This window comes from Neovison vison, chromosome 11 (assembly GCF_020171115.1).
Source record: "Neovison vison isolate M4711 chromosome 11, ASM_NN_V1, whole genome shotgun sequence".
NCBI lineage: Eukaryota > Metazoa > Chordata > Mammalia > Carnivora > Mustelidae > Neogale > Neogale vison.
This window is the reverse complement of record NC_058101.1, coordinates 125,061,387-125,083,187: the sequence shown is the minus strand read 5'-3', so window position 1 is coordinate 125,083,187 and position 21,801 is coordinate 125,061,387. Positions and strand designations below refer to the sequence as shown.

At 38.5% G+C, this 21,801-nt stretch overlaps 1 long non-coding RNA gene across 5 annotated transcripts in view; it reads right to left on the bottom strand.

The window, feature by feature from the left end:
- Positions 1 to 33: 33 nt before the first annotated feature.
- LOC122889478 overlaps positions 34 to 21,801 on the bottom strand; it is a 36,832-nt gene continuing 15,064 nt past the window's right edge. For 2 of the 5 annotated variants that reach the window (XR_006380917.1, XR_006380914.1), the window contains exons 2-5: positions 14,263 to 14,365; positions 6,415 to 6,571; positions 4,072 to 4,141; positions 34 to 70 (exon numbers count right to left, since the gene is read on the bottom strand). This is a non-coding gene — a long non-coding RNA (uncharacterized LOC122889478). Of the gene's footprint in view, positions 71 to 4,071; positions 4,142 to 4,429; positions 4,471 to 6,414; positions 6,572 to 14,262; positions 14,366 to 16,007; positions 16,097 to 21,801 lie in introns of those variants that run through there. The other 3 variants (XR_006380916.1, XR_006380915.1, XR_006380913.1) reach the window with 3 other exon arrangements.

The following is a 21,801-nucleotide window of genomic DNA, read 5'->3' as shown; positions in this document are numbered from 1 at the left end:
GGAAGCCTGCTTCTCCATCTCCTTCTGCTTCTCCCTCTTTCTCTGCTGCTCCGACTTGTGCTTGCTCTCTCTCAAATAAATAAATAAATAAATAAAATTAAAAACAGTACACAGAGACAGAAAAAAGAAACATCAAAATAATAAAGAAATATAGTCTTACTGTAACTGAATAGGTATGATTTCTAATTTGTAATTGGTTAAGAATGCTGTTTGAGGTATACCATTTGCGGGCTGCTTATACCATAAGCAGGAAGCCAAGATAAATATGTCATTTGGAACAAAATGACTAAGTCATTGAAAAGAAATCTAAACCAAATGGACATTAGTCAATTTTATCTGAATTGCTGAAGCAAAAATTAAGATTTGCTTTTGGATAAAATCTCCGTATTTTAAAAATGCTTAGAAGAATATAATATAATAATAATTATAATAATATAATTTTCGCAGAAAGCAACAGTGAACATATGTATATATGTTCAAATATATACAAAATTTAGGACATAACTTCTGGGCTCACCAATTAAAAAAGTTTTCTTTCTCTAACATACTGAAACATACTAGAGTTCAACAAAGTATTCCAAATATATTGAGTAAAGGTGTATTCCACTCATTCCCGTCAAATGCATGTCCTCATCTTCACAATATAACATGCAGTCTGCACTTTGCTCCTTAAAATGAAAAGCATATTTGTTTCTCTCCAGCATGTGCATATTCTCTTCATGATGTACTGTCAACTGGTTTTAATGGACCACAGCTTTTATTCACAGCATTAAAACATATACATGTTAGACATATATATGTATCTAATGAAATTAACTTTTTTAGCTGTTAAAGAAGGAAAGGTAGGGCACCTGGGTGGCTCGGTTGGTTAGTATCTGCCTTGGGCTCAGGTCATGATCCCAGGGTTCGGGGATAGATCCCAGCATCCGGCTCCCTGCTCAGTGAGGAATTTGCCTCTCCCTCTACTCCTCCCTCCAACACTCGTGTCTGTGTGTGTGTGTGTGCGCACACGTGCGTGCACAGATACTCTCTTTCTCTCTCTCTCTCAAATAAATAAAATCTTTAAAAAAAAAAAAAGAAAGGAAAGAAATTCTGAGTAAGATGGAGAGAGGAGAAAATGGTTGAGAAATGACTATAGTGGGGGGAGTAGGGCAGATCAGTGTCTTCCTTGACCATTATTTGACACTCTCTAATCACAGCTTTCCATCTTAGAAGTTATCTTCTTCCTCCCAGTATCTCTGGCTTAGATGGGTAAGAATCTGAACACTCTCTCCACTCTTCTCAACTTTCATCTCACCTTCCTGATATTCCCTGATTGTCCTGTGGCGGTTCTCCTCCCACTCCAAGCCACCTCATCCTTTCCCAAGACCTCAACTATCACCTCTCTCAGACTGTCAAGGAAAACTTTAAGTCTTTCCCTCACATACCCCCAAGCTGTTTTCAACTGCTGATATGTTCCATGCACACAAAAAACTAAATGAAATGCTACTTCTACCTCTGTTACTACCATTATTACTATTATTACTAACACTAGCATCACTGCTACTGCTGCCTCACTGCTATTAATACTACCATTATTACTGTGTCTCCTGAGTACCATTCACTTATGTGTTTACTGTGTTTCAGGCACTGGATTCAGCCCTTACCAACAGCAACCTACTTATAGTAATCTTTACAACAACAAATAATACCTACTTGTAGGGTATTATTACCCTTATTTTATACTCAAGGAACTCAACAAGACTCAGGACTACATTACTGTAACAGAGAGGTGCAACACATGTTCAAATAAAATCAGAGCATGCTTCTACTCTTGTGTTAACACAATTTATCTTTCATTAGTCTCCAAATAGATGATGAACACTGAAGTCTAAAACAATAAGATAATGAACATTTTATTGAAAATTTACTGTATTTTTTCATACTGTTCTAAATGCTTTATTCACTCTCCTTCTGTAATAACCCCATTTTCCTTACTCTACAGATAAGTGAAACTGAGAAACGTAGAGGTTGAATAACTTGTCCCATCTCACAGAGCTGGTAAGTGGTAGAACCAGGATTCCAGGCAATGTCTCGAGAGTTTATGCTTTTTAATTGCTATTCTGGGCTAAGGGATATATCCAATAAACTTGAACAAATGCAAAGATCCATGCCCTCAAAGAGTTTACTATCTGGTTGAACAGATAAGAGCAAGATGATAAAATCTAGGAGGAAAGATTTCTGGCATATTAACTATCTGTTTTATAGTTGCAAAGCTGTTACACTGGAAACAAGAGGCAAGGAAACCAACTACAAGACTTTATAATTCACATAGTCTTCAGAATCCAGAGAAGATTCTATGAGTCCTCAGAATCTACAGAAGAAAACTAGCAAATTTGGATGAACACAAAATGAAGCAGATTAAGGATATTATGGAGTGAAAACTGACCTTGTTGGTTATTGCTGAGATAAGGGAGACATGGAAGAGAACCAAGATCACCTGAGTCTATGTCAGTGGGAGACTGACTACATCATCATCAAAAATATACAAGTCTTGGGGCGCCTGGGTGGCTCAGAGAGTTAAGCCTCTGCCTTCAGCTCAGGTCAGGGTCCCAGGGTCCTGGGATCGAGTCCCACATTGGGCTCTCTGTTCAGAAGGAGCCTGCTTCTTTCTCTCCCTCTGCCTTTCATTTCCTCTGTTTGTGCTCTCTCTCTCTCTGGCAAATAAATAAAATCTTTAAAAATATATATACAAGTTTTAAATAGAGGCTGATGAATTTTGAGGTAAGAATAAAATTACAGATAAAAACAAATCTATGTGGATAAGTCATCTGCTCCCAAGTAAGAGTAACCACTGTAAAAGCAGATGGTCATTCTGAGAGAGAAAATACAGAGGTATAAGAGCAAAAGTCTGAGGACATATTTCCCATTGGTGCTACAACCCTCATGTACTTATTGCTTCTTACTCATCTGGTACCATATGACAGACAAGGAGGAGAAGGAAAAGTTAGAAAGAAGAATATATAGCACCTGCCTGGCTCTGGAACAGGATCAGAAAAAGAATGGGAAACAAGACTAGAAAGTCCACTGTCTAATTTGAGAAGGGTCTAGAATCTCATCTAGACAAAGGCCTATGTTCTGTAAGCTTCATACTGGTGAGCTGGTTCATGCTGTAGGAGCTTCTTGGAGTCGAGATCAAGAACTTTCTCCCAACAGAGCCCGGATGGAATGTGGTCCTGGTACTCCAAGGTTCCACTACATTTAGTACATTGAGTTCTTAAGGAGAAAGACTCTATTTCTATTTTAGGTACTATTGCATTTTCCTAGGACTGTACCTAGCAAAGTACCAGAATCTGTGACTTGCTCAGATTTTGCAATAGAAATTTATTGTCTCAGTTCTAGAGGCTAGAAGTTTGAAGTCAAGGTGTAGACAAGCAGGGCCATGTTGTCTTTGAGCTCAGGGGGAGAATCCTTCCTTTCCTTTTGTAGCTTCTGGTATTTTGACAGCAATCTTTGGTGTTCCTTGGTTTGTAGATGCAATCCTGTCTTCATGTGCTATTCTGTGTGTCTTTATGTTGTCTTCCTCTGTGCATGTCTTTCTCTCTGTCCGAATTTCTACCCTTTTTTATAGGAACACCAATCCTATTGAATCAGGTCCACCCTCATGATATCATTTTAACTTGATTATCTCTGTAGAGACCCAATCTCAAAATAAGGTAACATTCTAAGGTCCTAGGGGTTAAGAATTTGAACCTATCTTCGGGGGACACAACTCATAAAAGGTAAAAAGTTTAGCCTAATAATAAATCAGAGACCATGAAAATAGGAATATTAAATATTGTACATTTTCTTATGGAAGTACAATTTTTAAGGTGCCATAAAGAATTCTCCTGAAACTTAGCTCTGGATCATAATAAGATAATGATGGCAAGGACATAAATTTTGTGTCTCATAATACAAAAAGAGTACATAATGCAAATAAAGAAACAATATAAATTTTAAAAAGAACAATAATGAAGTACAGTTCAATAAACACATAATAAAATTTCTAGAACATAGCTACTATATGCCATGCTATATAAACTTTCCTACCAGTCTGGCATCAAGTGTTAATCCATGAATTTTTCATCACTACTCTGAGCACCCCATTCAGTGAGGCGGCCTGTAAAAAAAACAAAAATGACAATTACTATGGTAAGCAAAATTTTCAATACCCACCCAAATATAAAATCAAACTTTATTTTTCAGAAGTATTATCATAAAAGTGGGGGAAAAAAACTTGATGACTTTACATGGATGCCATTTTGTTTTTGTTTATTTTAATAAAGTAAGCCAATGATGTAGAAAGGCTAACTTGGAATAACAGAAAAAAAAAATACGGGTCTAAGAATCATGGGAGACTTCAATGTCTCAGTCGGTTAAGCTCTGCCTTTGGCTCAGGTCATGATACCAGGGTCTTGGGGTAGAGTCCCTTGCTCAGCAGGAAGCCAGCTTCTTCCTTTCCCTCCACTGCTCCCCCTGCTTGTGCGCTCTCTCTCTCTCTCTCTCTGTCAAATAAATAAATATATAAATAAAATCTTTAAGAATCACAGGAATGTAGGCCAAACGATAAGCTTTAAGCAAAATGGGGTTAATGCATTATCCAGTGCAGTTGTGAGAAATGACTGAGATAAAAATATGTGTAAAAGCACCATGAAAATTGCAAAGTACTTCAAAGGTAGGTTATTATCAGATGTGAAGTGTGACATGAAGTTGTCATTACGTTATTTATAGAATAGGAGAGAAAATTTGTAAAGTATGACTATCCTATTTGATAAGTAAATGGACTAAAAGTTATCAATAAATCTATTACCTAAAACTCACTCTTCAAGAATCTAGAAGATCTGAAGCTCTTTATGAAGTTAAGAGCTGTAATCAACATGGGATAATAAAATGCTTTGAGTTTTAGGTGTTTAGCTTGTGTGAATCCAGCTTGTGTGAATACTTAACCCACACTGTAACTTTGGGCAAGTTATGTAACCCTTTGTATATCAATTTCCTCATCTCTCAAATGCAAACAACAACCTCTGCCTAATAAACAAATGGTAGAATTAAAAAAAAAATTGTGAAGTGCCTATCACATAGTAGGCATTCAACAAATGATGGTTACTTTGTTTCATATAATGTCTTGAATCTTTGTATAAGACATATTTCTTTAGCTTTAAAACTCTGCACTATTAAAGAAATGCAATTGGTGTACCTAAGTGGCTCAGTTGGTTAAGTGTCTGCCTTCAGCTCAAATCATGATCCTGGGGTCCTGGCATCAAGCCCCACATCAGGCTCCTTGCTCAGCAGACAGCCTGCTTCTCCTTCTGCCTGCTGCTTCCCCCCTGCTTGTGCTTTTTCTTTCTCTGTGTCAAATAAATAAAATAAAATAAATAAAATGTCTAAAAAAAAACCAAAAGAAATGCAACTATGTTCCATTTAAAATTTAAGATGACCTACCAGACACATATATCTTAATTTCTGAAAAGCTTAAGTAAATTTTACTATAATGTAGTTAAAGAGTAAAATTATTACTAGTATTATTATTAGACTTACCTTCCAGACCTAATAAATCAAAGCCATTGATTTTCCAACCAAACTATGAGGGGAAAAAACCTACAAAAATTAATTACTTATTTTATAGTGCATCCATTTATAGGTAGAATCTTCACATAGTACGTGTTTGAGATCAAGTAATTGATTCCCTACTTAATCTAAAGTACAATTCAAGATCACTGCATAGATTCAAATAAAAAATTATACAAAGTAAAAAACAAAAACCTCTCTTAAAAACTTGGAAGTAGGAATTCTGCTTTGGACAAGATGGAATAACCTGGACCCAATTTACACTACAACATGAAACAATCAAAAACAAAAACAAAAACAAAAAAACCAAAAAAGCAGACTAAAAATATGAAACTATAGTATTCAAGACACTAGACATCAGGCAATGAAGAATAGTGCTCCCTATGAGATGTAAAACAAATGAGATGAGACTATGACTGAGTTTCCAGGCTACACACACTGCCAGGGAAGCCTGGCAGATTCTGAGTTGAAAGGCTGAGAGTCTAGGGAGACCGAGCTGACTAGAGTTCACAGGGCAGGTAAGCACAGAGGGAAAAATCTGTACAGACAGAGAACTCCAGATCTCTGCACAGGGCCTCTCTTGAGCACTCAGCTGAGAACCAGCCATGCATGAATCTGAAAAGGCTACCTAGTGCGGCAATAGTGATTGTTCTCATTAGCAGTCTGGAAAAATCATATTATTCATAGGAAAAATGGGTAGAGTATTCAGAAAGACTTGCCTCAATAGTAGGAAATAATTGGGCCTAGACTAGATGTTGCTCTGGTCCTGTTTAACAAATCTTAAAAGCAAGACAAAAAGGATTACACAATTTCAAAGTAACTTACCATATTATAATAAAATTATTTACAGGAGTACAAAAATATCCAGCAACCATCAAAGTAAGTTTACAATGTCAGACATCCAATCCAAAATTACCAGGCATGCAAAAAATCAGGAGAAGATGATCCACATTGAGAGAAAAATCTGTCCATTAAAATATACCTACATCAGACACAGATGTTAAAATTAGCAAACAAAGACACTGAAACCATTACTATAACTGTATTCCATATGCCAAAAAACACAAAAAACAGATCTCAAGCCCAAACACAAAAATGATCTGAATTTGTACTTCTAAAGAAAACTACAAGCCTGAGATGAATAAAACACAACATAAATAATGCAGAAAAGATTAGTTAATGTTAAGACCTAGTAATAGAAACTATCCAAAAATGTAATAGAAAAAGAATTTTTAAAATGAAGACACCATCAGTGAGCTTCTGAAAAACTAAGTGACATAATGTATATATAATTGGAGTACCACTAAAGGGAGAGGGTCATGGAAAGTATTTGAAGAAATAAAGGTTAAAAATATTTTCAAGGGGCACCTGGGTGGCTCAGTGGGTTAAAGCCTCTGCCTTCAGGCCAGGTCCTGGTCCCAGGGTCCCGGGATCGAGCCCCACATTGGGCTCTCTGCTCAGCGGGGAGCCTGCTTCCCTTCCTCTCTCTCTGCCTGCCTCTTTGCCTACTTGTGATCTCTGTCTGTCAAATAAATAAATAAATAAATAAATATTTTCAAGTGTGACAAGACTATAAATTCACAGCTGCAAGAAGATCACAAACACCAAGGAGAAGAAACATGAAGAAAAGGCACATTGTAATAAAATTACTCAAAACCAATGGTAAAGAGAAAATCTTAAAAGCAGACAAAGGAGCTGGGGTGCCTGGGTGGCTTAGGCAGTTAAGCATCTGCCTTTGGCTTGGGTCATGATCTCAGCGTCTTGGGATCTAGTCCCTCATCAGTCTCCCTGCTCTTTGGGGAGTCTGCTTCCTGCTCTCCCTCTGCCCCCACCCCCGCTTATGCTTGCTCTCTCAAAATAAATAAAATCGTTTTTTAAAAAAGGAGCAAACAAGAAAACATGACATCTGTAAAGATACAAAGATAAGGAAGAAAGAAAAATAACCTGTCAACCTAGAATTCTATACTCAGGGAAAAATACCTTCAAAAACACTGGTGAAATAAAGACTTTCCTCAGACATAACAAAAGTGAAAGAATTTACCACCAGCAGACCTGTATTATAACACTCTAAATGTTAAAGAAGTGTCTTGGGCAAAAAAGAAAATTATACCAGTGGGAACACTAATAAACACAAAAGACTAAAGAGTACCAGAAATGTTAACTACATAGATAATTATACAAGATTTTTTTCTTAACATTTAAAGTACTTTAAAAAGTAATTTATTATTATAATGCCAATAAAATATAAATAATAATAACAAAACTAAATAAAAATAGTTATGTATTGTTGCATTTATAATATATATAGAAGTAAAATGTTAAAAAAAAAGCACAAAAGATAGAAGGGAAGAAATAGAAGCATATGATTGTAAATTTCTTATACTATACGGGAAGTAGTATAGTCTCACTTGAAAGTGGACTGCTAAGTTTGTTTGTTTGTTTTTAAGATTTTACTTATTTATTTGATAGAGAGAGAGAGACAGCACAGCAGGGGGCAATGCAGAGGGAGAGGGAGAAGCAGGCTACCCACTGAGCAAGAAGCTCAACATGGGGCCATCCTAGGCCCTGGGATCATGACATGAGCTCAAAAAATCAGGCACGCAAAAAATCAGGTTAACCAACTGAGCCACCCAGGCACCTCTAGACTGCTAAGTTAAACACGTATAAAAGTGCTAAAGCCACCACTAAGATAAAAAATAAAATTTAAAAAAAGAGTTATAGCTAATAAGCCAACCACTGAGACATAATGGAATCATTAAAAAAAGAAAAACCGTGATTTCACATAAGGCAGAAAAAGAGAAAAATGGGAGCAAAGAGTTAGATGAGACAAATAGGAAACAAATAGCAAGATGATAGGTTTAAAGCTAACTATATCAATAATCATATTAAAGTAAGTGGTCTAAATACTTTAATTAAAAGGCATAGATTGTCAGATTATATTTAAAAAGGAAGACTCAAAAGACAGTTGGCATGGCTACTGTAGCATCAGACAGAAAAGTTCAGAGCAAAAACTACCACCAGGGATAAAAAAGGTCATTTCATAATGACACAGAAGTCATTTTACCAGGAAGGCATAATTAATTATGTAAATGTAACTGTCATCAATAGAAGTCCACTAGAGGACTAATTATGAGGAGGGGCGGTAACACCCCCTAGGCGCACTCAGAATGGTTGGGATGGCAAGAAGCAGGAGTAGATAATAGAATATACTTTATAAAAGTTCCCTGCCCTTAAGATTTTCCTGCTGCGGGGAGAGAAGAAACGGACTATTGAGGATGCCTAATTTGTTTATTTATGTTTTAAAGATTTTATTTATTTATTTGACAGAGAGAGAGAGCGCACGAGCGGGAGAGGGAGAAGTAGGCTCCTCCTCCTTGGAGCAGAGTGCTTGATGTAGGGTTCGATCCCAGGACCCTGGGATCATGACCAGAGCCGGAGGCAGATGTTTAACCCACTGAGCCACCCAGGCGCCCCGAGGATGCCTAATTTAAAATATAAAAACTAAAATTTCTGTTAGCCACAATATCAGATAATAAACCCAATTCTGCAAAGTGTATTTCACTTTCTGTTTGCACACAAGTAAGACACACACATGTATTTAGAAAATTAGTTTACATTAAAAACCACAAGACAGGATTTTTAAGAACCTAAATATTACATAGGTTTATAATATTTGTAAGAATTTATACATATGTATATATATGTGTGTTTGTGTTTTTTAAAAAGAAAATCACCTGTGAAGCTCTGTTATGAAAGAATATATATAAATCCTGTCTTGTGTATTTTTTTAATGTAACTCAATTTTTCAAATGTCAAACTAAACCTATATATTTTTCCAGTTATAATTCACCAAAAAAACAAATCAACATAGAAGAAACATCTCATAAACATATCTCATTATCACAACACAATTCAATAGAAATGTATTAGTGCCACCTGGTGGCAAACACACAAAATTTGGTATACGTGAAGAAGCAGTCTTCAAAAAAATAAGTAAGTAAATAAATAAATAATTCAGTTTTTAACCTACAAATATTCCTCCGAATCCCTTATTATAATAGTACGTCTCTGAAAGCAATTTTAGTGTCTTTTGTATTTAGGACTCCCAAAAACGACACATGGCAGGTGCTCCATGAATGTTACTCTAATGAGCTGAATGTACTTATGATTCATTAATACTTAAAGCTACAAGAATTTATCTTAAAGACATAACCAAAAAACTGAACTAAGTTTTAGATATAAAGATAGCTACTGTAGCTTATTTAACATAATTTAAAGAAGGGGGGCACCTGGGTGGCATAGTCAGTTAAGCAACCAACTCTTGGTTTGAGTTCAAGTCATGATCTTGGGGTTGTGGGATCAAGCCGTGTTGGGCTCTGCACTCAATACAGAGTCTGCTTGGGTCCCTCCCACTCCCTCGCCCTCTGCCCCTCCCCCCTGCTCTCTTGCTCTAGCTCTCTCTCAAATAAATAAATAAATCTTTAAAAACTGACTTAGCAATAAATAAATAAATAAAAATAAATAAATAGTAAAAACATTGGAACCAACATATATGTTAATTGAAAGTTGGCTTGATCATTTGCACAATATACTAGTATAACAATTTGCCATTGAAAATGATATTGTGAGAAACATTTAATGACATCATTGTTCAAAGTACATTATTTCAAAAAATCAGGTATTCATAGTATAATCTCATTTTCATTTGTGATATATATGTTAAGGTTTTTATGTTTATAATCCATATCATGGTGGCTACCATAGAAGGCATGACGAACAATGCTGACCCCACCATCTGAATCTGGTTCAGATGTAGAGATTGATTTTGATGCCCCCCCACACACACATCAAGAGCATACAAAAAAGTTTACTGCTCACATAATGAGGCTTTCTGGATGAGCAGGAAGGTTCTCAGTCTGGTCCAAAAATGGCTTGAGAGAGTGGGGAAAGGAGACTGGCTTGGATTTTTATTGCAATTAATGGGCAGGGTTGGGATGAGGGTTTCCACATGTGGACTGCAGTGTGTTACATGCATTTTGAACTTCTTGCTGGAGCTAAAGGAGGGAGCAACAGGTCTTTCTTATCAGGGGAGAATGGTCTTTCTCTCTTGTTTTTTTTAAGACTTAATTATTTGGGGGGGGGTGGGGAATAAGGAGGAGGGGCAGAAGGAGAGAATCTCCTGCAGACTTCCCACTGATCTCAGGGTCTGAGTGAGGCTTAACCTCACAACCCATGAGATCATGACCCGAGTGGAAACCAAGAGTCACACACCCAAAGGACTGAGCCACCTGGGCGCCCAGAGATTGATCTCTTTAGAACTTACATTGATCATGTCATTTCCTTTCTTTTACCTTTCTTTAGCATTTTTTTTTAATATGTGGTCAGGTAAAGTATAAAATCCTAACCATGACCTTCTGAGTCCTCTGCCTTCTGGCTCCCGTCTACCTCTCCAAGGCTCACCTTTCATCATCCTCCAGCCCTTTCTCTCCATCCCACCATTTGGGACTTCTGGTTCCTGCATTCCTTCAGGAATAGCCTTCAGGCCCTGGAATACACGCTGTAGTTTCTTCTACTTGGCACCTTTGCTTTTTTCCAGAACACAAATTATATTCACCCTGAATATCTCAACTTTAAATGTCACTTCCTCTGGAAGACTGTTATCGTCCCCTTCAGCACAGGTGAGGGCCCCCAGCTATAAATCTCGGAGGCTCCCTGAACATTCCCTCTCCTAATATTTATCGTATCTCAAGTAACATGCTTGCTGGGGCCTCCCAGACACTGTACCAAGTGTTTCCCCTGCATTCTCTTATTTAACCCTCATAATAACCTATATGGATACAAAGAAAAGAAAAGCAGATGCTCAGAGATCATGTAAAATCCTGAAGTCACAAAAGTAGTAAGAGATAATGACAAATACTGGAAATTTCTTGAGCACCCATAGGATACAATATGCTCAAAATACTAACAAAACCAAGATATCAAAGGACACCACTTCATGTTTGGGAGGAGGCAAAGAGGAAAAACATAGGTCAATTTCAGTAAGAGCTAGGCAATAAGAGAGAAACTGATTTGAAAAGGGAGGGAAGGTGGAGTCTGCTGGGGGGCAGGAAGAGCTCAGCCCCAAAGGGGACATGGATTTGAGGATCAGTATGAAGGGATCTGGCTTTAGAAGCAGCCTCATGGCAGAGTGTGGACCTGATACAGAGCACAACTTCATTAAGGCAAAGTTGTACACTTGGTTTATTCTGAACAGGTGAATGGGGGATCTAAGAAGCATTAAATGTGGATCTTCCTTTTGTCTATATAACACAATTATCATCATTCTCTCTCCATAAGCAGGGAGAGGCTCCACTGCACTTGAGAAGCCTGATGGGACTTGAGACTATGTTAAAACAAACAACCTCAATTTCCTAAGACATTAAATAGAGTTACCCAAAGAGTTGGGAATCTGACCAGGAAAAGGTTAATCCATCCAATTTTAGGGGGAAAAAATGACTATATAGAAAAATTAACATAGGCAATATAGTCCCCAATCATGCAGAAGGGTCCTCAAGCTATAAAGACTTTTCTGATTACCCTGATTTTGAAGGATTCCCAAGTATTGAGTATAAACCCTGGAGGTTTTAACATAAAGGTGCAGAAGTTATTACACCAACCATTACCAGTTTAATCAATCAACTTCATATTGCATTTCTAAATCATTCAAGTAACAACTACAACAAAGTATTCCACCCTTTTTTAAAAATGAAATATCACAGTTCTATGAAATGGAATTTAAAATTCACTGTGTGCCTTTTGGTATACTAGATCTTATTAAGCCTCAAATAGGAAAACAATTTATTTCAACTTGCTTCTAATATTTTATTTATTTAAATAAGTATTAGTATCAAATATTATTTATTAAATATTACTATTTTAGTTATATAAATATCAATTTATAAATATAAACCATATATAATTATATATCATATATTAAAATAGAAATAGAATAAATAAAATACTAATGAATTAAAATTTAATATTTGATAATTATAAATATGATAAATATTAAATATTATCATAAGTATTAATAAATATTATTTAAATAAATTATATTAAATTAATTTAAATTAAATAAAATATTAGATATTTTAAAGTTAACAAACTGGCACCTGAAAATACATTCTGTAATGGCCAAAGAAATTTAACCATATGTTAGTAGGTAAAACAAAGGTGATAAACATTATGCCCCATCAGAACAATGTCAGCACCAAGGTCCAGGGTCTTGCCCTTTGGGAAACAGGAAGTGATTGTTACTGTGTTTAACCCAAATCAGATCAGGGCTTTTGATTAAAACAAACAAACAAACAAACAAAAAATGCCAATGTACCATTTTGTTCAATGATTGAAATTTGCCTCAGGTAATGCCAGGCATAAAATAATGTGGATAAGGAACACCTGGGTGGCTCAGTCAGTTAAGCAGCTGCCTTGGGCTCAGGTCATGATCTCCTGGTCCGGGGATGGAGCCCTGTGTCTGGCTCCTTGTTCAGTGGGAGACTACTTCTGCTTCTCCCTCCCCCTCTCCCTCTGCTCCTCCTCCCTCTCTTCTCGTGCACTCTCTCTCTCTCAGGTAAAATAAATAAGTATATAAATAAATAATCTTAAAAAATAATGGGGGTAAAAACACACTTTTCTTTCCTTTTTTAAAATTTCATTTTATTATGTTAGTCATCTTTTCCTATAGGTCTGTTCAATGAAGTATTTTGTCACCATTACCCTCATTCTATAATGCTGGTTTATCTGGGCACCCAATTCTAGAATGACAATCATTTACCTCATGGATGCTATCTCACAATCTTCTGGAGTCCAATTTTACTCCTGAGAGGTTTGCTATCAATCTAATTACTGAGCTCAGTGTGTTGCCTTTCCCCTTACATGTTCTTCTGATCTTAGTTTTGGGTTTTTAGACAGTTGCACTGTGATATAGCTGGTATGCTTATCTTTTTGCTTAATCTCTTTGGGAGTGATTGCCTCTCCTTGATTCTGTGAATATATATGCTTCATCAACCTTGAAAATTGCTCTTTGGACATTACTTCACCCCCATTCTTTATCTCCCCTTCTTCTAGTGCTCTTAACTGGACAGAGTGTTAGACCTTATAATTCTATCGACATATTTCCAACTTCTGACTTTCCGTCTTTTTGCCCTGGGCTGCATTCTAGATAATTTTCTCAGATCCATTTTCTAGTTCTTTAATCTTCCATTAATTATATCAAACCGGTGATTTAATTGATCCACTGTGTTTTTACTTCAATAATTATATGCTTAATTAATAGAAGTTCACTCAGTTTTTATTCAAGTCCATTCTAGACCTCTGAATGTTTCTTGTTCTTGACTCAGGTTTTTTCCCATCTTTATTCCTTTAAATATCTTTAACATGTTTACTTCCTTCTGTGTCAAATCATTCCGATTTATGATTTCCATAGACATTTACATATGTTTTGAAAGTTTGGACTTCTTTTAGGTTTGATGAGGCTTTATCTGCTTCCAAGGAAGCATCCTGGATTTGCATTTACCTCTGCCAGAGGTTCTGGTAATATTAGCAACCACGAACTCCTATAAGTAAATTACCAAATAAATTACTCGGACAGTAGTTTTTCCAAACTGAAGAAGTAGTATATATTGGAACACCAACCTGGGAGAAGGCAGATCCATGATCACAGATTCTTAGGGGAGATGTTGTTCCCCCACAATGAACCCCAGCTGAGACAGACAGGTTTCCTTGCAATTCTTCCTTCCTTAAAAAACAAACAAACAAAGAAACAAAGAAATAAAGCCTCCGTTTTTGAGAACCAACATGTCCACTTCCTTCAGGTACCATTTTATTTATCAGCCCACCACTGTCATTTTGAAGGAGCTGCTAAGTGTACAATGAAGTTAAATATTGCTCTCAAAAACACCTGTTAGCTCTCAGTTCAGTCCTAATCCTGAGTACATTTCCACAGCCACTCTTTATTTTAATTATATATTTTTTTGTGTTCCAAAATTCATTGTTTATGCACCACACCCAGTGCTCCATGTAATACGTGCCCTCCTTAATACCCACCACAAGGCTCACACAACCCCCTACCTTCCTCCCCTCCAAAACCCTCAGTTTGTTTCTCAGAGTCCACAGTCTCTCATGGTTTGTCTCCCCCTCTGATTTCCCCCACTCACTTCTCCTCTCTCCCAATGTTATTCCTTATACTCCACAAGTATGTGAATTCACAGCCACTCTTGATGTCCCCTCTCCATGACCCACTTGCCATCTTTCATTAGACTCAGGATGTACTGTGCACGATGAGGTATAAGAACACTATGACCAGGGATGTGGGTAGAGGGAGTGTGTCTCGTTATATCACCTAGCAGGGAACCAAGTGCCCCAGGAATGAATGGAGTGCTACATGAATTCAGGAGGTACAAGAGGAAGAATTTCCACAAGACGTTGTACCATCTGTGGTTAAGCAGAGAGAGAATCAGGTAGGGTGTGTGTGTTAGGTTAAAATGAACGGCACTGAAAAACAGTCGCAGGCTTTCTATAAAACAAGTGTTTTTCACTCCAAAATCGACTCTCAGCTTCTTTGCCTAACTCACTACAGTTAGCTGTTTTGATCAGATCCGTTTACTGCAAGCCTTCTGCGGACAGGCCCCACGAGAGACAGACACGATGCATTCACATGAAAAAGGTAGAATCCCCAGCTGACAAGGAGCCCATGGTGTGGGCAGAGGCAAACGGAGGATCACAGCATGTCTCCCTTCTAGCTATATTATCAGTTCCCCAGGGCCGGCCCAGATGTTTACTGCCCTGTGAATCCCCAGCCCACAGCACACATGGCTACCTTGTAGTGCTCAGTAAAGCAACGGAAGTATGAAGTGGAACCTTCAAACCTCTTACAACCCACAATCTTTAACCCTAAAGATGAATTCCTTTCTGTCCTGCTGTTGGCTTAGATATACCAAGGGGATACCACTGTAGCAGCTAATGGCTATCAGAGAATTTCTGCTTCCTCCACTCGAGGCCCCGGAGATTAAAAACTATGTGGGTTCTTGAGAAAGTCCTTTTTTTTTTTTAAATCTATTTGACAGACAGGGATCACAAGTAGGCAGAGAGGCAGGCAGAGAGAGAGAGGGGAAGGAAAGCAAGCTCCCTGCTGAGCAGAGAGCCTGATGCGGGGCTCGATCCCAGGACCCTGGGATCATGACTTGAGCCCAAAGCAGAGGCCTTAACCCACTAAGCCACCCCGGCACCCCAGAGAAAGTCCTTTTGATACTCCTAAGAATTTCTGCTGTTACTGCGCACTTGGAAGAAAGGTTTTTGAAATGATTGACACTTTGTTCAACTATAAGCCAGAGGAAGGAAGGATGGAAGGCCGGAGGAAGAAAGGGAAGAAAAGACCTTACCAAAGGTCCACATTCATGCTTTTAACAGTGTCTGGACATTTCTTCCCACTCTTCATATCTGTGATAGCAGATCCTTGCAGAGTTTCCTTCTATAAATATTTTGCAAAAAAAATTTTAAACTTCTATTCATGAAGAGCTTACTTTTGATTATACATGCTAAAACAAGAAATACATGTGATATATGAGTAGAATCTTATAGATTTCCCTGTTGGAATAAAGAAATTAATATGCACTGAAAAAGGTGTTCTGTTTCTGGCACTTTTCACACAATCTTTCATTTAGTTTTCCAAAGAACCCTGTAAAGGAGGTATTAAAACCCTCATTGTATAATCAAGGATCCTGAACCAAGGAAAGGCTGAGTGAAGCTTAGTAGTGAAATGTGTGTAAGACAAGACACTTGGCTTCTCTGAGTTTCTTCATCTTTGAGACAGGACACTGACAGTATCTGTTTCATAGTGTTGTTGCAAATACATAATCTCTTCTTATTCTTGCAAAGTGATTTACCAAATTTGAAAGGTCCTGGAGCAATTTATTTCCAGTAAAGAGTCATGCTTCCCATCAAGTTAAAGTTAAGAATATGGGCGCCTGGGTGACTCAGTCTGTTAAGCATCATCCTTCAGCTTGGGTCATAGTCCTGGAGCCCCAGGAGCAAGTCCCACATCGGGCTCCCTGCTCCATGGGGCGTCTGCTTCTCCCTCTGCCCTTAACCCCACTTGTGCTCTGTCTCTCTAACAAATAAGTGAAATCTTAAAAAAAAAAAAAAAAGAAAGAAAGAAAAAGAATAAATTTACTAATAGGGGCGCCTGGGTGGCTCAGCCGATTAAGCATTAAACATCTGCCTTCAGCTCAGGTCGTGATCCCAGGGTCCTGGGATTGAGCTCTGCATTGGACTCTCTGCTCAGCAGGAAGTCTCCTTGTCCCTCTCCCTCTGCCCCTCCACCCATTTGTGCTCGCATTCTCTCTCTAATAAATAAGTAAAATCTTTTAAAAAATTACAGCAGGTTTTTCACCACGTGGGGACCATTAAGGCTGAAGTCTGCCTCATGCTAATGTTACATCATATTTAAAACCCACCAACAGTTACGATGGCAAATTCACTCACAGAAGTTACTTTTTTGATAGTATAAAAAGAAACTCTTCCTTAGAATAAAGAAACAGATGAATAAAAAAATACATTGTCTACACAGAAATGAGCCACCTCTGGAAGGTCATCTGCACAGTAGTCATCACCAGTTATAAGTCGGTGCCTGGGCAGACCGCACATTTAGTAAGACAACATGAGGGAGCCAATGGCTCAAGGAAGATAAAGCTAATGAGCAGATATCTCTGTTCTGTTCACACTTAAACAGTCGATTGATTTTTTTGTGTGGGTATGACAAATATCCAGGGACCTGCAAAAGTGTTTGTATTTCAGAAGTAGGATCATACGTCTTTCACATTTCACAGGGAGCTGAACCCAGATGGTACCAAGAAAACAGTGCCAATGAAAAGCATGATGTTTGCCTGAAACATGCAGCTTTTCAAACTGAAGGGCTTGTGAAAGAATTTACTCATGTCACTTCCCTTCCTGTTGTGACACAGTCTGCATGGCTTGCAGCAAAGTCTACCAGCTGGAACCTAAACAAGGGTAAGAGTAGAAAGGTAGGTAATGACTTGTACTAAAGAACTGTATCCAATTTCAATGTGAACCTCCATGTCCAAAGCAGGGTCCAGAGCCATTTGAGACACTGCCTTGATTCATTAGTCAATACATCTTTAACACCACATGCATAAAGTAGTTTATAAACACAAACAGATAACCAATCAAGGCAGCTGACAGAGCAGATTTATACCGTAACACAGATGAGAAAGGGATTTCTAGTGCTCAGTCCTAAGAGTTACACCAAAATCTAATGAGACCACAGTAGGCCATCATAACTGTTCATCGCATGATACAAGGGCTTCTTGCTTCAGGACGTATCGCATAAATGTCAAGAACCTCCCACTATGTCTTCTCCAGGGACAACTGCTATTTTCAAATCAACACCAGTTTCCCTGGCTATCTTGTCAAGGGCAGCAGCACACTCCAGAGGACAGTGCCCCCAGCAGAAGACACGCCCCAAGGCCATCACTCCCTTGTGAGACTAACCACCAGTCTACACCCAACAATCCCCCCCCCTTTTTTTTTGCTTTTAGAGTCAAGTACACAAAAGGCAATGGCATCCCTGTACAATAGCTAAGTGGTGCCGCCACTACTTGTGTTCACGTCGGATGCATGGCTAATAACCAATGTCAACAGATTTAAGAGTTGGGTCCTAATAAAAATATCTGTGGGCTATTAAAGGAAAGTTTAGTTTTAATCTTCAAAATTCTCTGGATTTTCTAAATAATCCTCCAGAGAGGACTGATCTAATCGATTAACTTTCAGACTCTCTAATTAATTTCATCTCCAATGGTGTCTGGTTGAGACAGTCCACATGGAACCCCACTAAGAGGTTAAAACTAGAGACTTCAGATTCTAGAATTCTAGAGTAGATGGGACTCTAGTGAGCACCTAATCCAGTGAGTCTTACCTTTTTAAGATAGTCTTTGGGGAATCTGAAAAAAATTATGGATCCTCTCTTTAGGGAGAAAAACTGTTTTTGCTTCTAATTTTAGGGGCATCTCAGATTCCCTAAAATCCATCCTTGGTCACCAGATTGGAAAATCTTGACCTAATCCAACCACCTCATTTACAGAATAAGAAATTAGGGTACAGAGAGGCTCAGTGACTGGTCCAGGATCATGCAGCTTATTAATGACGGAGGCAGGATCAAGACCTGCTCTTCCCCCTCCTTGTCTGCCATCGTCTGTGGTGTCACACTCTACATGGATTTGTGTGTGTGGTTAATGGCATGGGTCATTAGACAATACCTGCAAAGCTCTGAATGCTCTGCTCAGCCACTTCTATTAAGTGGCCAAAGAATGATTATTAACTGTACATAATTAGAATGTATAACCAATAGTCCTCTTTCTAACCAAGCACATTTTCTTTTTTCTGTTTTCACTTTCCTCTACCTACTCAGGTACATCTGAACTCAGTCCCTTTCACCTCCCTGACTCTACCAACACTTTCTTAAAAGTCCTTCCTCCCTGGATTCTGGTGACACTGTATTAACCAGGTTCTTCCCCTCTCTCCTCCCTTCCCTTCACCACCCCTCCTTTGTCTCCACAACCTCTCCTCTTCCTTTTTCCTAGCTTAACCCTATTCTCCCTCGTATCCATTCCCTTCCCTTCTACAGAAATCCCCATTCTGCCTCATAACCATTCCCATCCCTTCTACAGAAATTCTTCTCAGTCATAGCTTCAACTGTTACTTTTTTTCTTCTTGTTTTAGGATCTTATTTATTTATTTGAGAGAGAGCAGGAGGGAGGGACAGAAAGAGAGAGAGGGAGAAGACGACTACCCCCTGAGCAGGGAGACTGATTCAATGTGGGGGCTTGATCCCAGGACCCTGAGATCATGACCTGAGCCAAAGGCAGACGTTTAACTGGCTGAGCCATCCAGGTGCCCCTGAGCTGTTATTTCTATTGAAGGAAACTCTCTCCCCCAAATCTTCCTCTTTCCACCCTCTCATCTAAGATGCATTAGTGTCATTAGCTTTGTTTGTCCAGGATATCTGGCTCTATGTCTGCCACACAGCAAGGGCAGTACAGACTTCTGTGGAGTAACTGACATTTCATGATTCCAGAGTAAAAGATAATATACAAATATTTATATTTACCACCAGTACCTGGGGTTTATAAGTTTTGGCAAGTCTGACACCTTGCTTTTTGCTTTACTGTCTCTGGGTAACTAAATTTTCAAAAGGGGATATAGCTCCTCCTGGTGGATAATAATCGTATTTTAAAATGCAGACCTCCGGGGGTACCTGGGCGGTTCAGTGGGTTAAGGATCCAGCACTTGCTCTCAGCTCAGGTCTTGATCTCAGGGTCATGAGTTCAAGCCCACACTGGGCTCCACATTGGCATGGAGTCCACTTTGAAAAAAAAATAAATAAATTCAGACCTCCTAACTCTTAATGTATTCTGAAATGGATCAACAAAAAAACTAAAGTGTACATAATAAGTACATGCAGACTATTAATCATTCAAAGCTCTTCAGCTTAAAGATCTTAAACAACAATAAGGGACTATTTTTAAGAATTAAAAGAGAGAGATTCAGTAACGTCATTTCCAGTTACCTTGGTATCCAACTGCAAAAGGCTTTCTTGGTTAGCCCAGTAAATAAATCACAGCACTCTGAACATGAAACCAGAGTCTTGGGTTTGGGTCCAGTACGGTAAGCAGCTTTTATGGTGCCACAGCTATAAACCTCACCCTGACTCCAGGAAGATGCTCTAATAAGATTTGTCTTGTGCCACCAAAGACGCAAAAGTGAGGAGAGCAAACAACCAGTACGGTCTTAACTCTCTGACTGGAAATCAACCCAAACATGCTGGTGGGTTAACAGTGGCTATATTTTAAAATATTCTTTCATCTAATGACTACTGCCTTCTCTCCTCAGAACCACATCACCGTGACTAATAAAGTCTCTCAAATGTTGAGTTGTTTAATTATTTACGTTTAGTGACTATATCAAACAGTTATATATAGTTATAGCTGTAGATAGAAATATAAAGATACTTTTTTTTTTTTCCCAATTTATTTATTTTCAGAAAAACAGTATTCATTATTTTTTCACCACACCCAGTGCTCCATGCAAGCTGTGCCCTCTATAATACCCACCACCTGGTACCCCAACCTCCCACCCCCCCGCCACTTCAAACCCCTCAGACTGTTTTTCAGAGTCCATAGTCTCTTATGGTTCACCTCCCCTTCCAATTTACCCAAATTCCCTACTCCTCTCTAACGCCCCTTGTCCTCCATGCTATTGGTTATGCTCCACAAATGAGTGAAACCATATGATAATTGACTCTCTCTGCTTGACTGATTTCACTCAGCATAATCTCTTCCAGTCCCGTCCATGTTGCTACAAAAGTTGGATATTCGTCCTTTCTGATGGAGGCATAATACTCCATAGTGTATATGGACCACATCTTCCTTATCCACTCATCCGTTGAAGGGCATCTTGGTTCTTTCCATAGTTTGGCGACTGTGGCCATTGCTGCTATAAACATTGGGGTACAGATGGCCCTTCTTTTCACGACATCTGTATCTTTGGGGTAAATACCCAGGAGTGCAATTGCAGGGTCGTAGGGAAGCTCTATTTTTAATTTCTTGAGGAATCTCCACACTGTTCTCCAAAGAGGCTGCACCAACTTGCATTCCCACCAACAGTGTAAGAGGGTTCCCCTTTCTCCACATCCTCTCCAACACATGTTGTTTCCTGTTTTGTTAATTTTGGCCATTCTAACTGGTGTAAGGTGATATCTCAATGTGGTTTTAATTTGAATCTCCCTGAGGGCTAATGATGATGAGCATTTTTTCATGTGTCTGATAGCCATTTGTATGTCTTGATTGGAGAAGTGTCTGTTCATATCTTCTGCCCATTTTTTGATGTGTTTGTCTGTTTCGTGTGGGTTGAGTTTGAGGAGTTCCTTATAGATCCTGGATATCAACCTTTTGTCTGTACTGTCATTTGCAAATATCTTCTCCCATTCCGTGGGTTGCCTCTTTGTTTTTTTGACTGTTTCCTTTGCTGTGCAGAAGCTTTTGATTTTGATGAAGTCCCAGAAGTCTATTTTCGCTTTTGTTTCCTTTGCCTTTGGAGACGTATCTTGAAAGAAGTTGCTGTGGCTGATATCGAAGAGATTACTGCCTATGTTCTCCTCTA